The sequence below is a fragment of the Pituophis catenifer genome, unplaced genomic scaffold, assembly GCF_029215685.1.
Source record: "Pituophis catenifer annectens isolate HBS135680 unplaced genomic scaffold, rPitCat1.0.hap2 SCAF_1, whole genome shotgun sequence".
Lineage (NCBI taxonomy): Eukaryota > Metazoa > Chordata > Lepidosauria > Squamata > Colubridae > Pituophis > Pituophis catenifer.
The window spans coordinates 5,911,096-5,917,095 of record NW_027256881.1 but is presented as its reverse complement, the minus strand read 5'-3'; positions in this window follow the sequence as shown (position 1 = coordinate 5,917,095).

The following is a 6,000-nucleotide window of genomic DNA, read 5'->3' as shown; positions in this document are numbered from 1 at the left end:
TAGGTTCCAGATGGAGCTTGGGCCATTTCCTGAGATTCTGGCTCATGACTCGGCTGAAGACCTGGTGGCCGCCTGGGATAGTGCGGCTGCCGGGGCCTTGGACCGAGTCGTGCCTTTGCGGCCTCTGACCCGGCACCGAACTCACCTAGCTCCTTGGTTTTCCGAGGAGCTTAGGGAGATGAAGCGCCGGAAAAGACGCCTGGAGAGTAGTTGGAGGACCAGCCGCTCCGAACCTGACCGAACACTGGTGAGGTCTCATATTAAGACCTACCTAGTGGCGATAAAAGCGGCGAAAACTAGCTATTTTGCCGCTCTTATCGCGTCATCAGATAATCGCCCAGCCGCCCTGTTTAGGGTGACCCGCTCCCTCCTCCATCTGGAAGTGCGGGATGACCCCTTGCAGGGTCGAGCTGAGGATTTTGTGCAGTATCTGTATGACAAAATCGCTCAGATTCGGGAAGGGCTGGCCTCTGACTGGGTATGTCCAGACGGGATGACTGAGACAGGTCTTGAGAGTGTTATCTGGGGGGAGTTCGATCCTGTGGCTCCCGAGGACATGGACAGGGTCCTGGGACGGCTGAACGCGACCACATGTTTATTGGACCCGTGTCCCTCCTGGTTGGTACTGGCTTCCCGGGAGGTGACACGAGGCTGGCTCCAGAAGATTGTTAACGCTTCTTTGGGTGAGGGGGTCCTGCCGGCCGCTTTGAAAGAAGCGGTGGTGAGGCCCCTCCTCAAGAAGCCTTCTCTGGATCCGGCTGTTTTGGCTAACTATCATCCAGTCTCCAACCTTCGCTTCATTGCGAAGGTTGTTGAGAGTGTGGTGGCGCAACAGCTTCCCCGGTACCTGGATGAAGCTGTCTATCTAGACCCGCTCCAGTCCGGCTTCCGGCCTGGGCACAGCACGGAAACGGCATTGGTCGCATTGGTGGATGATCTCTGGAGGGCCCGGGATAGGGGTTGCTCCTCTATCCTGGTCCTGTTAGACCTCTCAGCGGCTTTTGATACCATCGACCATGGTATCATGTTGCACCGGTTGGCGGGGTTGGGGGTGGGAGGCACCGTTTTGCGGTGGTTCTCCTCCTACCTCTCTGACCGGTCGCAATCTGTGTTGACAGGGGGGCAGCGGTCGACCCCGAGGCACCTTGCTTGTGGGGTGCCACAAGGGTCGGTCCTCTCGCCCCTTCTGTTCAACATTTATGTAAAGCCGCTGGGTGAGATCATCCGTGGCTTCGGGGTGGAGTTCCATCAGTACGCTGATGACACCCAGCTGTACATCTCCACCCCAAGCCACCCCAATGATGCCCTTAAAGTGATGTCCCAGTGTCTGGAGGCCGTGCGGGCCTGGATGGGGAGAAACAGGCTCCAACTCAACCCCTCCAAGACCGAGTGGCTGTGGCTTCCGGCGTCCCGATATAGCCAGCTGACGCCATCGCTGGCTATTGGGGGCGAATCACTCGCCCCCACGGAGAGGGCTCGTAACTTGGGCGTCCTCCTGGACGCACGGCTGTCGTTAGAAGATCATTTGGCGGCCGTGGCCAGGGGGGCTTTTTATCAGGTCCGCCTGATACACCAGTTGCGCCCCTTTCTAGATCGGGACTCCCTACGCACAGTCACTCAGGCACTCGTCACTTCCCGCCTGGACTACTGCAACGCTCTCTACATGGGGCTCCCCCTGGGGTGCACCCGGAGGCTCCAGCTGGTCCAGAACGCGGCCGCGCGGGGGATTTTGGGGGCGACGAGGCGCTCCCACGTGACACCTCTCCTGCGCAAGCTGCACTGGCTCCCGGTGGTCTTCCGGGTGCGCTTCAAGGTGTTGGTGACCACCTTTAAAGCGCTCCATGGCTTAGGGCCGGGGTACTTACGAGACCGCCTTCTGCCACCAATAGCCTCCCACCGGCCAGTACGCTCCCACAGAGTGGGCCTCCTCAGGGTGCCGTCCGCCAGACAATGTCGGCTGGCGACCCCCAGGGGGAGAGCCTTCTCTGTGGCGGCGCCCGCCCTCTGGAACAACCTCCCCCCAGAGCTACGTACAATAACAGACCTCCAGATTTTTCGTCGGGCCCTGAAAACCCATTTATTTCAACTAGCTGGGCTGGCTTGAGTCAAATTTTAAACGGATTTTAAATTGGAATGTTTTAATTACGGCCAAAATTATTTAATTATTTTAAACAGTTTTAGATTTTGTATGCTTTGTATGTATGTCTTGTTTTTACTTTGGCTGTTCACCGCCCTGAGTCCTACATTGGAGAAGGGCGGTATAGAAATTTAAACAAATAAATAAATAAATAAATAAATAAATCAAGAACTGCCTGTATAAACCTAAGGGCAGGAGTGGGGAATGAATGGGGCAGTGACAAGATACTGTATGGCTCATGATGTCACTAACGAATTCCCCTTCCATCCTTGTGTGTCACATCACAAGATAAGCGCAAAGCAGGGGTGAAATCCATCAGGTTCTGACAGGTTCTGGAGAACAGGTAGCGGGAATGTTGAGTAGTTCGGAGAACCAGCAAATACCACCTCTGGCTGGCCCCCGAGTGGGGTGGGAATGGAGATTTTGCAGTATCCTTCCCCTGCCAGGCCCACCAAGCCACACCACGCCCACTAAGCCATGCCCAGAGAACCGGTAGTAAAAAAATTTGGATTTCACCACTGGCGCAAAGGCTTTTTCATCGTGTTGGTCGCACACAGGGGTGAATTGCTCCCGGTTCGGACTGGATCACCTGATCCGGTAGCGATGGTGGCGGGTGGTTCAGAGAACCGGTAGCAAAAATTCCTGCGGGCCCCCACCCCACCCCCATGCCGAGCTGAGCCTCACGATCATCAGAGACTTTTTTTTTTTACTTTTAAAAGCATTTTTTCTACAACCTCTTCCGACGAAAAAATGCCTTTAAAAGTTAAAAAAAAAAAAGCCTCTGATGATCGCGCGGCTCAGCTGGGATCGTCAGAGGCTTTTCAAAGCATTTTTTTCTGCAACCTCTTAGCCGAAGAGGTGATAAAAAAAGTGCTTTGAAAAGTCTCTGACGATCCCAGCTGAGTTGCCTGATCGGCAGAGGCTTTTCAAAGCATTAGAAAAAATGCTTTGAAAAGTTAAAACAAAAAAAAGTTGGCCACGCCCACCCGGTCACATTACCCACCACCACCACCACCAAGCCACGCCCACAGAACTGGTAGTAACAAATTTTACATTTCTGGTCACACATGAACGCATAATAGAATAACACAACCATAAACTCAGTGCCATAAAAATGAAAAGACAAAAGTTAAGAGATCTGTGATTAAAATCAATCCATGTCAATTAATATCAATTCCACATAATAAGGAAAACCAAAGGAAGCATTTGGAAGGAAAAGACGACCACAATTCAGCAGTGGGTCAGAAATCCAGCATGTCCGGAGTATTCTCCCACTCTTTCCTCAGGAACATAAACATAAAAACTAAACGTTAAAGTCTGAAAATCGGAAATTAAAAATTCTATGGGAAAGTATTGCCCTACAGATGTAGAGACTCAATGCGGTAAGCTACATTTAGCTTAGCCTTTTGGGTAAACTCAAAATACAGGTAATCCTCAAATTATGACCACAATTGAGCCTAAAAATCTTGTTGTTAAGTGAGACATTTGTTAAGTGAGTTTTGCCCCGCTTTACAACCTTTCTTGCCACAGTTGTTAAATGAATCACTGCAGTTGATAAGTGAATAAGCCAGCTGTTAAGTGAATCTGGCTTCCCCATTGACTTTGCTTGTCAAGTGGTTGCAGAGAGAGATCCCATAACCTTGAGACACAGCAAGTCATAAAGTATGAACCAATTGCCAAGTATCTGAATTTCGATCACATGATCATGGGAATGCTGCAAAGGTTGTAACTGTGAAAAATGGTCGCAAGTCACTTTTTCCAATGCTGTTGTAACTTTGAACCAGGGGTGGGGGTTCTACTTATCTTTACTACTGGTTTGCATTGCACACGCATGCTCTTCTGTGCATGCACAGAAGCTTCTGCACATGCGCCGATCACCTATGACGACGTCCGGGTCAGTGGGTGGAGCCTCCCGCCGGTTTTACAACCGGTTCTTGCGAACCAGTCCGAACCGGGGGCAACCCACCACTGCTTTGAACGGTCACTAAATGAACTGTTGTAAATCAAGGACTACTTGTACTGGGATTGGTTAGTGTGCTTTAAGATGCTACAGCTTAACCCAGAATATGAAATTATGCAGAAAAAAAAGATGTAGATCAATTAACCATTTGGAAGCACATTTATTTAATCCATGTGTAAGTCTCCTCAATCATACAAACAAGCTCTATGCAAAGAACTCACCACTATGAATTTTATTTTCCGACATATCAAAGAAAATGGACAGATTGAAAGAAGGGAGGAACTTCTGTCAGGAAGGTTTTGATATATCAAAGGCAGCCATAACTCTTTGTTGTGGTTTTCCTGGCTGAATTCTCAGCCACTCACGTCATGCCACAATCTGCAGGTCTTGTTTTATTTTTATTTATTTATTTATAATTAAATTTATATACCGCCCTACTCCTGAAGGACTCAGGGCAGTGAACAGCCAGAAAGTAAAATATACATGATACAAACGTTAAAAACCATTTAAAATACATTAAATACTTTGGCCAGATTAAATTGTTAAACTACTGGTAGGACTTTGAGAGGCAAAGTGACATAACGTTTTTAGAACTTTTTTACTTTACTTTTACTTTTATTTGATTTGTATACCGCCCTACTCCTGAAGGACTCAGGGCGGTGAACAGCCAACAATAAAATACATACATACAAAATTTAAAAAGCAGAAATAAAATCGAATTAAATAGTTTGGCCCAGACAAATTAAAACCCCAATCAATTTAAAACAGATTTAAACTTTGAGTATTAAAAATATTAAAAATATTAAAATATTAAAATTAAAATTGTTTAAAAAAGAGGGAGAAAGTTAGGCCAGGCCCGCCTGGTGAAATAAAAAGGTCTTTAGAGCGCGGCGGAAGGTGCGCAGATCCGGGATCCTCCGTATCTCTGGGGGGAGCTCGTTCCAGATAGTAGGTGCCCCCACAGAGAAGGCTCTCTCCCTGGGGGCCGCCAGTCGACATTGTTTGGCTGACGGCACCCGGAGGAGCCCCTCTCTATGAGAGCGTACCGGCCGGTGGGAGGCTATTGGTGGTAGTAGGCAGTCCCGCAAGTACCCAGGTCCTGAGCCATGGAGCGCTTTGAAGAACTACCAGGTTTCCTAATGTATGAGGAAGAGAACTATGCTATTAATACAATTATCAGGGACATACAATTCTAAGGACAGGGAGAACCACTGCTGCTAGTAAGATTTATGGATCCAGATTGACGAAGATGATAATGCTGAATAAAACTCCGCATTGGCGACAGGAAGGGCATCTGGCCAGTAAACAGTCAGCTCCATTCAGTCCATCCAGACTCCACCCCGCAAGGGATTATGGAGTCATTAAAAGAAGACGATGATGATAATGCTATCCATTCAGCCGAGTCCGACTCTTGGTGATTCTGTGGGCCAGGTCTGTCCACATCAATGGTGGGTTGCCCCCGGTTCGGACCGGTTCGCAAGAACCGGTAGTAAAACCGGTGGGAGGCTCCGCCCACTGACCCGGACGTCATCATAGGTGATCTTCTGCATGTGCAGAAGCTTCTGCACATGTGTAGAAGAGTGTGAGCGCGTGCGAGTGTGATGCGAACTGGTAGTAAAGATAAGTAGAACCCACCCCTGGTCCACATCTTCTGAACTTGCACTGCTTCTTTTGAGTTTTTCTCTCTTCTGGCTGCTGTCAGCTTTGATGGTGTCCAAACCATTGTGCTCCTTGGCCACCTGGTTTCCTTTTAACTCTTCCCAATATAATCGCTTTCTCCAGTTGGATCCAGATTAGATGTAAACAAATATCTAGTTCATTCACACTAGTCCGAAATGAGATATTTTCCCCCCAGTGCAGATATAACTCTCTAACCATTACATTATACTGCCCCTTAGATAAG